General features: G+C 42.4%; 1 pseudogene; it reads right to left on the bottom strand.

Moving 5' to 3' along the window:
* The window catches only part of LOC114420589, a 32,189-nt pseudogene that overhangs the window by 12,629 nt on the left and 5,830 nt on the right, over window positions 1–13,730 (bottom strand).

Genomic DNA, 13,730 nt, shown 5'->3' with positions numbered 1-13,730 from the left:
CCCTTTGAAGGCGAGGACGTGTAGTCCTCTGAAGGTGAAGGTAACTAGTACCCAAGGTGAGGGCGTGTAGCCCTCTCAAGGCGAGGACTTATAGTCCTCTGGAGGTGAGGGCGTGCAGCCCTCTGGTGGTGAGGACGTGTAGTCCTCTCAAGGCGAGGACGTGTAGTCCTCTGACGGTGAGGGTAAGTAGTACCCAAGGTGAGGGCGTGTAGCCCTCTCAAGGCGAGGACATGCAATCCTCTGGAGGTGAGGGCGTGCAGCCCTCTGGTGGTGAGGACGTGTAGTCCTCTCAAGGCGAGGACGTGTAGTCCTCTGACGGTGAGGGTAACTAGTACCCAAGGTGAGGGCGTGTAGCCCTCTCAAGGCGAGGACATGTAGTCCTCTGGAGGTAAGGGCGTGCAGCCCTCTGGTGGTGAGGACGTGTAGTCCTCTCAAGGCGAGGACGTGTAGTCCTCTGACGGTGAGGGTAACTAGTACCCAAGGTGAGGGCGTGTAGCCCTCTCAAGGCGAGGACATGTAGTCCTCTGGAGGTAAGGGCGTGCAGCCCTCTGTTGGCGAGGACGTGTAGTCCTCTAAAAGTGATAGGTACAAGTACCCAAGGGTCCACCCTTATGAGAAAGCAAGAGATCGACTCATCGAGAGGGCCGGTTATCCCAAATCCACAAGATTTGGACATTAGATGTAGGAAATCTATGCAGTTAACATGATTTTTAGGGATGCAGATGCATGCAACCTTTGTCGTGAAATTTGGTAAATGCGGACTTCATATGAAACAATGCAATGTAATGGAAAGTTGTACAATGTTCATGACATTCTTTCCCTATTTTGTGATTTTGATTTTGATTTAATTTTTTTGGAAAACACAGATTGACTGTCCTTTTGAAAGAGGTGATAATTCATGCAACCTCATCCTATCTTTTTGCAAATCTCTCCGGGAACTCCCTCAGAGTGTATGTTCTGTTTGATTTAGTCACTTGACCGTTTTGGAGTGACGGCAATGGAGCCATTTGATGTTTAATCAATCCATCGAAATCCTAGGGTTTGTCTCCCTTTTTTTTCTTGTTTAAAAACATCGACGGGTGTGAACTTTTGATCGGCCCCTATGTTCACTTGAGGCTCATGCACGGTGCCCCTCATTGCCCCAGTGTAAGGCTTTGAGGTACCAATCGTTGCCTTTCGTCATGACCTTGTAGGAGGGAACCTATTGGGTGAGAACTGCTAATCTGCCCCTAGGTTCGCTTGAGGTTTTTGCATGGTGCCTTTCGTTGCCCCAGTGTAGGGCTTAGAGGTACCAAGTGTTGTCTTGTTTTCACGACCTCGTAGTGAGGAAGAATGAAAGAAGCAGTTGATTCTTGCAAAAAGAATTTTCCAAGGACGAGAAATAGTTGAAGGATCTTTCAGTTGATGGATTAAGTCAAATGACTCCTATGTAGAAGCAAGATGTTTTGATGTCTTAATGATGCCAAAGGATCAAGTGCTTCCAAGTTTTATTCGAGACAAGAAATCAAGATATATGATCAATTTGATCTCTAGAATCATAGGAAGAAGTTTCCAAATTGAAAAACAAAAGGTTTGACCAAAGAATTCTATCATTTCAAATTGAGATTTGCTCTCTGGTAATCGATTACCAGCAGTTGAAAATGTTTTAATTCAAATTTTTAAAACCTGTAATCGTTTACATAAGTCTTGTAATTGATTACCAGAGGGGATTTTCAGAAAATAATTTCCAAGAGACATATCTATTCAAATGTTTTATGAATGGCCATTCAAATGTTTTAAAGAGAGTTTTCATTGCCCAAACAGTTTTATCCTCTCGAAAGATCAAGAGTTTTTCTGAACTGAAATGTCTTATCCTCTCAAAAAGATTCCTTGGTCAACCACTTGCTTATTCAATAAGGAATTTTTGATTGATCTTCATTTTACAATCTACCTCTTTTACGAGAGACCTCTTCTTCTCTTCTTCTTATTTCTGAAAAGGGATTAAGAGACCGTGGGTCTCTTGTTGTAGGGGATTCTTGAACACAAGGGAAGGGTTGTCCCTATGTGCATTGTTAATCCAAAAAGAGAGAGTGAAAGTTTAATTGGGGAATAATATTCGTATCTTAATTCAATCCCCTCTTCTTCTCAAGGTTACTGAAGCCATTTGTCCAACATCCTATTCTTGATAACTCACTTCTCTCTAAAAAGACAAACTTTCCAGGATGATAAAATGAGGTCACATGAACGTCTTGAAAGCACAGTCAATCAAATGTTTTTTTTTTTGAACACTTTTATTTTATTTTATTTTGAAACTTGTTTGTTTTGAACTTTACTCGTTGTTTTACGGCACCCCCACCAACGTGCAAGATGAGTAATCTCTGATTGAACGGTCTTGGAAGTCAACACTCAGGAGCGCAGGTTGCTTGAGCAAACAGACCAATGGCTTACACTCACATTCCGGTGGAAGTTGAATAAGCAAAGATGTGTTCGTGAGAGGATGTCCATTTTATCCATATCATTTAACATTGTAACTGTGGTTTATGGCATAAACTTGAAAATCCTGATGAGTCATAACAACAGCTTCCAGAATTGCCCCATGTATGGTGTTGCTTGTTAATGTTAGGATTCAACAAGCGATTCTCCTCAAATTTCAGCCAGCCCGTATCAATTAGGCCTTGCACCTTACGCTTCAGAGCCCTACAATGCTCAATGGAACGCCCCGGGGCTTCTCCGTGACAAGCACACGTTGCGTTCGAGTCGTATTCTCGGAGAAACGGAGGTTGATGAACCTTGGCTAGGGTTATGGCTACCATTGAATTATCAAGTAGATATGGGATCAAGTTTAGCATATGACAACGGAATTTGGGGTGAACCCTACAGGCTTTTTGCTGCAAAATTCCTTTTTGTTGGTGTTTTTTTTTGTTTGTGCTAAAAGTGGTCTTCGTCATTGGAAGTGCGGTAGACAGACTTTGTGGTTGATTTAGGGATGGCCTTTGTGGATAACTGGGTGGTGGGTAAGGAGGAGGTTTGTTATTGGCTGAGTAATGACATTGTTGGGTTGGTGGGAAACTTGGCCGTATAGGAATGGCAGTCACAGCATGGGTTTCTCCCTCTTTCTCACCCTCTTTATTTGCCCCATTTTTCTCAGTCGTCCTAGTAGGATGATCAAATTTGCCTCTTTTCAGACCCACATTGATCTTTTCACTGGCGAAGACCAAATCTGCAAAGCTTTGAGGGTGCGCAGCCCACCATCTTTTCATAGTAGAGTACCGATAATGTGTCTACCATCACGATTATCGTCTCCCTTTCCATTATTGGGGGTACCACCTGGGCCGCCAGATCCCTCCACCTTTTGGGCGTGTTCTTTGAATGATCCGTCCCCCTTTTTGCACATGTTCTGTAGTTGCATCCTATCCGGAACCATATCAAAATTGTACTGATACTGCCTAACAAAGGCAACCATTAGGTCCTTCCAAGAATGGACTCGGGAAGGTTCCAAGTTAGTGTACCAGGTAACAGCTACCCCAGTAAGACTTTCTTGGAAGGAATGTATCAGCAATTCCTCATCTTTTGCGTATTCCCCCATCTTCTGACAATACATCTTTAGATGGTTCTTGAGACAAGTAGTCCCCTTGTACTTGTCAAAGTCCAGCACCTTGAACTTGGGAATGACCATGTTTGGGTATTAGGAACAACTTTTCTAGGTTAGCAAAGGCATAATCTTCACCTCCTTCAATGGCCCTGAGCCTTTCCTTTAGATGATTCGTCTTTCCCTTTTCGGCCATAGCAGGAGGGGCTCTTCCCACCGCAAAAATGCAATGGTTGTGGTTGTGGGCGAAACTGAGGGCTCTCCAAAGTGTTTTCAAAGGGTATACCACCAACTGCTTGCCCTTCAGTGGCATATCCGAGCCAAGGCTCGAAGTCAGCTAGATTGTGGTGGGGAATTTCATGTGTCTTTCCCATGGTTTGAGAGATATGTGCCTGATGAGGTTATTGGTTCTCAATGAGTATCGGAGTGGAGTTATTGAGATTTTCATTGAGAGTGTATGCCACATTGGGTGGTGTATAGTTGGGAGGCAAGCCATATGATGGGAAGGCGTGCTCGTTTTGAATTTGCACATCATGGGGTCATCCGTACTTCCCAAATCTTTGCCTACCATATTTGAGGTTGGACGATTCATTTGCTTGAGGCCAGATGGGAGCATTGGGTTCACCTTAGCGACAACGCTTAATAGCGGCAACTATAACCGCATTGGCTTCCATTATCTTCTTCATGCTCATCATGGCCTTTATCATTGTGGCCATTTGCTCTTTTATGGCCTCCATTTTTGGCCTTCATCTTCTCTTGCACCTTCTCTGCTTCACCCATTACTCTAGCTCTAGCACGAGTTCGGTAAGGGCGCCGTAAAGCGTTTCCTTTTCTTTTTGATAAGTTCATTTTATTTTATTTTATTTTTCAAGGAAAGAATGCAATGAGCAATGCAACCAATGAAAAGCATGGATGCATGCGAATGATGTACAGTCGAAGTATTGCGAATTTTTACGCAGGATATGGGGTTGAATCAATTTAGATTTTCAACATGGTCCATGACATCTTTGTCAAGGTGAAACTGGAAGTAACAAGGACATCAATAATCCTAAATATGTTTGGCAGTAGACGAAGCAGTGATGTGACTCGATTCATCTTTTGCCCCAATTTTGCAGGATGGTTACTTCCATATTTCAACTTGACTTGATGAACCTTTTTGTAAAAGCTTGAGCTTGGTTCAACCCCGTAATCCAAGGAATGGAAATTCTGATCGCCAATACTTCAACAACATCTCATAGGGATGAATGACTCGGGCATACTTTAAGCTTATGCACGGAAAATGTAATTATGAAATTGAGATGCCCGAAGAAACACCATTTCCTAGTTAACCATGCATTAGGTACCATGTTCAATTATTTTGTTTTTAAGTGAAACGGGTTTATGATCCCAACATGGTTGGCTCCTAACACATGAAACTAAGAATGTAGTGTGAAGTTTCACGCTTCCCCCTTCTTTGTTTTTGTTTTGTAGAGGAAAACGCAAGGATGAGCAAACATGAAAACAAATGGTATGCAATTTTGCAGATCAAAAAGTTTGTTGAACGCATATGCATGATGATGCCATGACTCATGCAAAATGTGAGGCTGGAATATGATAACGGACAAATGCAGGATATGTCCATTATGATGTTATGAAGAGATGCTTATGCGATGCATGATATGAATGCATTTTACGGACACGAGAGCCCGGAAAATTATCTCTTCTTACTCGCGCATTTGGGGGCGCAGTGCCCCATGTGTACAATTAAGAAGGTGATATGGACCTTCCGGCTTCCCGTGACAAAGGACGAGACCAACATACAATGCATGCTAGAGATAAAATGTAGGAGTGATTTGATTTGCACAAGCTTTTTGGAGTAGAAACATGGGACCAACTCATTTTATTTCAAAAAAAAGGAAGTCGTATCTAGTCAAGGTCTGAGAGACCATACAAGTTTCCTAACGATTTCTAATTATGTGGGCCATTAAGTCTATCATATGCTGACAATAGCCGAGAAGCCCATGAATCTCTTCGGGGGTGGAGTAGGTGTCTGCCATTGCCTTGGCCTTGGCTAACAAGCGGGGAAGTTCTTGACTCCCGTTCAAGGTAAGAGCAAACCGGTCCATCCACATGGTTGCCTCTTGGTGTAAAGAGTCGATCACCCTTCCTCTAGCCTCTTTTTCCGCATATACTTGAGCATACTCATCCGCGATTCTATGCTCGTGGGCCATGGCTAGACCTAACTCTTCTTGGTACTTGGCGATGATAGCTAGCATGTTGGTCTCCGTCTCGCATAAATGCTGAGACAAGCTTCTTTTGGACCTTGAACAAGCAATCAACTCCTCTTTCAGAACCATGCTATGTGCTCGCGACTGGTCCCTTTCTTCCCTTCGCAACTTGAGTTCATTATTTCTACCCCATAGAGCTCCGCGAAATTTGTTCCGGCCATACTCTTCCTTGCGAGCCCTCTTGGTCTCTTGTTCAAGGGCTCTTGCGGTAATTGCATTCTCTTCCCGTAACCCGGCACACTCCTTCCGAACGTGTGTAGCAGCCAACTTGAACTTCTCCTTGGCGAGTTTTGCCTTTCCTAACTCGCTTTTGAGAGCTTGGACTTCTTCGTCCTCTTCCGGTGCTTCAAAATTCTCTTCGCTGACGACTTTTAACTTGGCGAGCCAATCTAAACCTCGTATGCGAACTTTCAGCCATTCGTGGTACCCACCAATGATGCCATTACGAATGCCTCTAAGCTCTTGATCTTTCCTTAACGGGGTTTCCCATGCCTTATGGATTCTTTGTATAGTCTTGGAATTTTGTGCGCCGAGATCCCTCACAAGGAAAGGAGACATGCTTTCTTCCGTCGGTGCTCCCCTCATGGGGTACCCTAGTTGTCTTATAGCGAGCGTGGGATTGTAATTAATACAACCCCTCGTTCCTACCAGCGGAATGTTTGGGTATCTTCCACATGAGAAAAGGACTCCTTCTTTTCCTTCCTTCCATCGGGGGAACCAACTGATTGTTCTACCTCCTATCCCGGCCATGAGCTGGTCCCAATCCATTCTCCTCTTTTCAGTACACGAGCGATGGCTCAGGAGCGGACATGGATGTCTTGTGTCTTGTTGGAACAAGTGTGAAACCAACCAAACACAGAGGGCGGGTAAGCAACAGATGATCCGTGCGCTACTCTTCTCGCACCTTCGGTCAAATGTGTCAAATAGATCTGCCAAGACAGCTACCACCGGACTTTCCTTGCTATGGTGGTAGGCAAGGAAAGCGTCGATTGCTGCTAGGTCTACCAAACCATCCACGTTTGGAAAGAGGACGACCCCAAAAATTAGCAAAGCTAACACATCCATAAACGGGACCCAGTCTCCTTGATTGGCCATACCCCTCGCCTTGTCTTCTAGGTACTTCTGTGGTAGGCCCGCTATGCCGTTCCGAGTCTGTTTTATGCGGTCCAAACCTCTTGCTGAATCCTTGACCACAGTTGCAATTCTGCTCAAAGAGGGGAGACATCCGGAGGAAAGATATGGTTTTCTTCCCCCGAGAGGACATCCTAGAATTTCTTCAAATTCTTCAATGGTTGGTACTAATTGGAAGTCTCCGAATGTGAAGCATCTCAAAGGCTGGTCGTAGTATTGGGTGAGTGATGCAATGGCTTCTATGGACACCTCTGCTATGGTCAACTCTAAGATCTTTCCGTAAGTCTTGCGGAAGGCTTGCATTTGGAGGGGTTCCATCAACCGCCCTAATTCCTTGATGCTGGTGGTATCTGGGCTTTTGACCTTGACTTGGTAGAACCTCTTGCCGGTTTGATTTGTTCCCATGCTTACTAAAGTGAGACAAAAGCTGGTGCAAATCAAAACTCCGATATCTCATGGGTGGGATGGATGCATGCATGATGGAATGCATATGACACAGATGCAATCTAGGAATGCGGGGGTCCGGGGAATTTGTCCCCTTCTTAGATACGACGTCTAGGGGTAGCGAAATGCCCCAACGCACGTTTTTAAGAAGGCGACACGGACCCTCCGTTGGTTTGTTTACAGTAGGGATCAAGACAGAACCCATATGCAATGCCTATGCAAACGACACAATGCGGGAATGTGCACAGTATGACAATATTTACCGAACATAAGCAAAAGGGTATATGATACTCATGCATGGCAGCGTGAAAAATGGCACGCAGCGTGTTTGCTTCGTGCCCCTATTTAAGGGATCTATAAGGGAGAGAACTAACTAGGCTTTTAGCAATAATCCCCAAGGTAGTTATATCTCTCTTGATGGTTTCTAGAGGTATCATCCCCTTTGAAGAACATATTGTAGCAGTAGGGACTACTAGCAACAATAGGTTTTCAAAGAGAAAAGCTCTAGATGAGGGTTCACTGTAATCAAGCAAGTCGGAGACCTAGCATGATCACAGATTCACCTCCACTCCTTATGTTCCCACGAACCCGGGTATAGGGCCCTTTTTTCACTCACAGTGTGTGCAAATAGTGTTAGTGTTTGTGTGCATCAAATGAATAAATATTTACCTCATGCATACATTCTAAAACACACTAAAAGCAACAAATAGTTTATATACACAAGAAAATAAGACAAATAAAGGGAAACCAACAAAGGAGAAAGTCATGATAAAACATTGCACAAGATTAAATGGCCTAACTCTCTAAAAAAACAGTCCCCAGTGGAGTCGCCAACTGTCGCAACCTACCCTTCGGCGGGAGGGCGACGCGTGACTCGCGGGATGCGTGTTCCACGAAAGGAATACGCGCGGAGTCGCCACCAACGTTTATTTGAGGAAAACGTCGGAAAAACCGGAAAAGACGCGATCTACGAACTTTTAAGTGAAAGGTTCGGGAGTTGTATTTACGCACGGGGAAGGTATTAGCACCCCACACGTCCGCCCCAAGGGACGGCAGCCTTTAATCGAATGTGCAAACATGACTTTGATTTTTTATGTTTCCTTTTTATGTCTCTATATCCTTTATACCCTTTTTATATTTTCTCTTTTTGTGGTCGACAAGGGTGTTTCCCTTTGCTCCTACGTATTCCTCAATTGGGATGAGAAAATCAGACCTACGTAGTTCTTTCTTATCAAGTGATTCTTTTTTACTTTAAGAGGTGATCATTTTAAGGCGTTGGACCTTAAAAATGATCCATTTTACTTAGTGAGGAAATGAAATGACAAACTTCAAAAGCCTATTTTTATGGACGAGCTTGACTAGGCGAATTGATTTTAGCCTTTAGTTTCACTTTAGTTATTAATCAATTCGATTAAGAATGAGAAATCCCAAAGAGAAAACGTCCGATTGATTTTCCACTTTATTTTACTAAAAGATGTCTTTTTGATTATTATATTATTTTTTACCTCTTTTTGATTTCCAACGTGGTTACGGCACGACCGAACGGTCGGAATTTATTTTGACCGAAGTTAATGGATAATACAATTCAAACGTTCGGTGGAAATTTATTTTATTTTTAAGTTAAGCGAGAAATGACTTAAGTAAAATGGCTTAAGCACGTCAACAGGGGGTATAAAAAGTAAACAAAACGAGAATAAAAATGCACGAAACACAATGTGGACCACTACGGGTACATAGAATGAATCGAAAAGCTTGGTTCGAGGTACTTACCCGTTGAAGATCGAAGAACGATGAAGAACGAATGAAGAACGTCGAAGAACGGTTGAAACCTTTGCGAGATTCCTCACGGAAAACGTTACGGAAACGTTTCGGAAGCGCCTCGGCTTAGATTTTCTTCACGGAAACAATTTTTCCAAGCAAATTCGAAAGAGAGAGAAGTGCCTAAGGGGCTGAACCCCTTCCTTCTTCACTTCCTCCCCTATTTATAGCAAAATAGGGGAGGTGGTTGCCGCCCAGCTCGCCCAGGCGAGCTCAGCTCGCCCAGGCGAGCAGGGTTGCTTCCTCCAGAAGCAACCGCCTTCTGGAGGAATATTCTGGAGGGCCCAAGTGGGCCTGGGTGCTATTTGCACCCCCATTTTTACTAAGTACACCCCCCTCTGCTGTTTTTTGGTAATTCTTTTTTCGTAAAGTTACGGAAACTTACGAATTTCGTAACGATACTTGTTTTCTTTCCGTAATGTCACGGAACCTTGCGGATTACATAATCATCCCCTTTTTGACTTACGGAATGTTACGGAACCTCACTTAATTATGCAACGATGCTTCCATTTGATTTCCGGTGTGTCACGGAAACTTACGGATTGTGCATCAATATTTTTTGGTTTTTCGGCATGTCCTGGAATTTCACAAATTGCCTAATGATGGGTGCCAAGCACCTCACGAGGACCAAAGAATGGTCGCATGTCATCAAGCAAAGGTCCCCGGACGAAATTAGGGTATGACAGGTGTCAAACCAGGTTTTGTTAGGACACATATGAAAGGAACAACCAGAGTCTAATATCCACTGATTTTCAGAATGTTGGTGATGATCAGCAACTGAGAGAACAAGCTCATTTTCAGATGTGGAACCTTCCTTGGCAACAGCAGCAGATGGTTTGCCCTTTTTCTTAGGACAATCTTTCTTCCAATGACCTGGCTCCTTGCAGTAGTTACAGATATCCTTTGGATTGATATGAGTCTTCTTCTTTCCTTTAAACACCTTTTTCTTGATGTTCTTGTTAGAGTTAAAGGCAACAAGACCAGATCCATTTGATTCTTCAGAATTTCCAGGTGCTTTAGATCGAAGTTCCCTTGACTATAAGTTGGATTTCACCTCCTCCATGGTGACACATTCCTTACCAACACTAAGAGAATTGACAAAGCTTTCATATGATGGTGGTAGAGAGGCTAACAGAATCATGGCAGCATCTTCATCCTTTATCTTAACATCTATATCTCTTAATTCCATCAAAATAGAATTTAATTCATCAAGATGATCTTTAAGAGATGTACCTTCTTTCATGTGTAGACCAAATAGATGCCTCTTCTAGAAGAGCTTGTTGCAAATTGACTTAGTCATATACAGCTTTTCCAACTTGAGCCATAAGCCACTTGCAGTTTCTTCATTTCCAACTTCATATAAAACTTCATTAGAAAAAGAAAGCAAGATTAGTGAGTGATTCTTTTCTTCTTGTTCTGCAAGTTCTTCAGTCTTTGAAACAGAGTGATGAAAGCTTGCTTGTGGAGCTTTTATGGAGGTTGGATCTTTGAGCTTCAATGAGGTCCTTTAATGGTGATTTTCCACCATGGAGATGCAGCGGAAGACAAAGGAGAAGAGGTGAGAGGAGGCGCCATCCACTAGGGAATAAGCCACGGAAGAAGGAGCTTCACCACCAAGATGAGCCTTGGATAAGAAGCTTGGAGAGGATGCTTCAATGGAGGAAAAGAAAGAGGGAGAGAAAGAGAGAGGGGGGGCACGAAATTGAAGGAAGAAAAAGGGAGAGAAGTTGAACTTTGAGTTATGTCTCACAAGACTCTCATTCATCAAAGTTACCACAAGTGTTGCACATGCTTCTATTTATAGACTAGGTAGCTTCCTTGAGAAGCTTTCTTGAGAAAACTTCCTTGACAAGCTTCTTTGAGAAAACTTCCTTGAGAAGCTTCTTTGAGAAAACTTCCTTGAGAAGCTAGAGCTTAGCTACATACACCCCTCTAATAACTAAGCTCACCTCCTTGAGAAGCTTCCTTGAGAAGATTCCTAAAGAAGCTAGAGCTTAGCTACACACACCTCTCTAATAGCTAAGCTCACCTCCTTGAGTTGAGAAGCTAGAGCTTAGCTACACACCCCCTATAATAGCTAAGCTCACCCTCATTCCAAAAATACATGAAAATACAAAAAAAAAAGTCCCTACTACAAAGACTACTCAAAATGCCCTGAAATACAAGGCTAAAACCCCATACTACTAGAATGGCCAAAATACAAGGCCCAAAAGAAGGAAAAACCTATTCTAATATTTACAAAGAAGAGTGGATCCAACCTTGACCCATGGTCTCAAAAATCTACCCTAAGGTTCATGAGAACCCTAGGGCCTTCTTTAGTAGCTCTAGTCCAAGCCTCTTGGAGTCTTCTATCCAATACCCTTAGGGGGTAGGATTGCATCATCCCCTCCACCTTGGAAAGGATTTGACCTCAAATCCCGAGGTTCTTTATACTCTGGGCTCTTTCCCTCAACACCTGTAAAAAGAATAAAAACATATGTATTAGTGGTGTTGGGTATGTTACAGTAGGGTAAGGTTTGAAAACCCCTTTCATGGACATCTTCCCATGAGGGAACACGGTTCCTCACCAACTCAATGAGTGGTGCTACAAGTATAGAAACATATGGAACAAACCTTTTGTAAAAGTTTGTTAAGTCATGGTAGCCCCAGATTTCCCTTATACTTGGTGGAGTGGGCCAATCAGGAATGACCTTTATTCTCTTAGGGTCCATGGGAACCCCTTGATCACTATTTAAAAAATTAAGGAAAGTAATGCAATAAAGCGTGCCTTTTTCTGTATTTTTATGTTGATTATTCCTACAAAAAAATATGACAAACCTAAGGTGTCCCATATGAGCACCTAAGTTTGTATTAAAACCAAAAATAAGAACAAACCTACCTAATGAGTCCCTATGTACATGAATCATGAAGACGTTGGGTGCATGACTAATTTTACAAAAGAGGGTTGCAACACTCAACACATTCATCATATCACTTATTGTAGGGATTTGGTGCCTAATAATACCTATTTTGGGCACCAACAAAGCACAAGGGTTTAAGCTCTTGCAAACCAAACCCTCATCCAACAACTTCTTTACTTGAGGAATAAACTCAAGCCCGAGAGATGTGGCAATGCTAGCAAGTGTCTTTTTACAAAAGAGAATATGTGGAGGTTGTCTAAGAGGGAAAGTTTCTTTAATGTTTGTCTATATTGTAAAATGAGTTTCCTTCTTAGCTAACCTCTTGGAGGAGACACTTACCTCCTTACACTTCTCTTTAACCACTAATGGTTGTCCTTCTTCTTGGGGGTAGATTTCTTCATTAGATTCTTCCCCTTTTGCTTCTTCACTTTCACTATAGGAAGGTGAAGTAATAGCCTCATCTTGACTACTATAAATGTCTTGGCCCCTCATAATCATGGTTTTCGTGGTGGGGCATTGAGAAGTAATGTGTTCTCTTCCAAGGCATTTAAAGCACTTTATAGAGCTAGTCTTCTCTTGCATACTAGCCTTAAGGGCTTGCTTTTCTATTGTCTTCTCCTTATCATCTTTGGGCTTAGAAGGTGACACCCCTAAGATGCCTTGACCTTGGTCTTTCTTTGGATAAGAGTGAGAGACATAAGATTTTGAAGTAGACTTCTTTTTAAGTTGTTGCTCTACCCTTATTTCCCAATCTAAGTTAGCCTCTACATTGTCCTTCCCATGGAAGTATGGGAGGTTAATGTTAGCCTCTTGAGACTTTCTTTCCTTTTCTCTCCTATGGGAGTGAGGTCTAAGATGTGACCTATGTCTTCCTTCATAATAGTCGCGAAGTTCTTCACTTAGGCTCTTGCAAGAGTTATGACTACTATAAGAGGCATGTTTTTCTCTTTTCATTTCTTTCATTATTTTTCTTCTTTCTTTCATCTTGACTTATTTCTTCCACTCTTTTTTTTTTCCTTTTTCTTTTCTCTCTTTTTTTTCTTTCCATAACTTGAGGGAACTTAACTCATCTAAGATTCTAGATAAAGGGTCTTTATGACTAGTACCCTTGCCATTAACACTAGATGAATGATGACTCATGTTGGTTCCTAAGTTGTGGTTCTTTCTTGTTGGAGGTTTGAAAACAAAAGGTAAAAGAAACTATGGTTGAAACTAGCCAAAATAAACACTAAAAGAGGTGTGAAAGATAAGGTAAAAACTAATTGGTAAAATGCAAGCTATCTAGGCGGTTTGACAATGGAAGGTAAAAGAAATAAGCTACGAAAGTAAGCAAGAAATGTAAACTAGGCGAATCCTAAAGAGTGTTTGGATGACCACATTTAAGGTTCCCAACAAAACACTCACAATCCTAAGGGAAAATTGCCTGAAATTATTACACACAAATGGAAGTAGGGTGACCTATTGGAGGCTCCCAACTTACTTCCAATGAAAGGCCTTTTTGTTACAAAATTTGAAAGCAATGAAAGTAAAGTAAATTGTCAATTACAAAATTGCAAAAAGGTCCTCAATTTTGGTGGTTTTTCTCTCTTTGGTGATTCACTC

This window comes from Glycine soja, chromosome 7 (assembly GCF_004193775.1).
Source record: "Glycine soja cultivar W05 chromosome 7, ASM419377v2, whole genome shotgun sequence".
In the NCBI taxonomy this organism is placed as follows: Eukaryota; Viridiplantae; Streptophyta; class Magnoliopsida; order Fabales; family Fabaceae; genus Glycine; species Glycine soja.
Note: the sequence above shows the minus strand (reverse complement) of the source record. Positions and strands in the feature narration are given on the sequence as shown.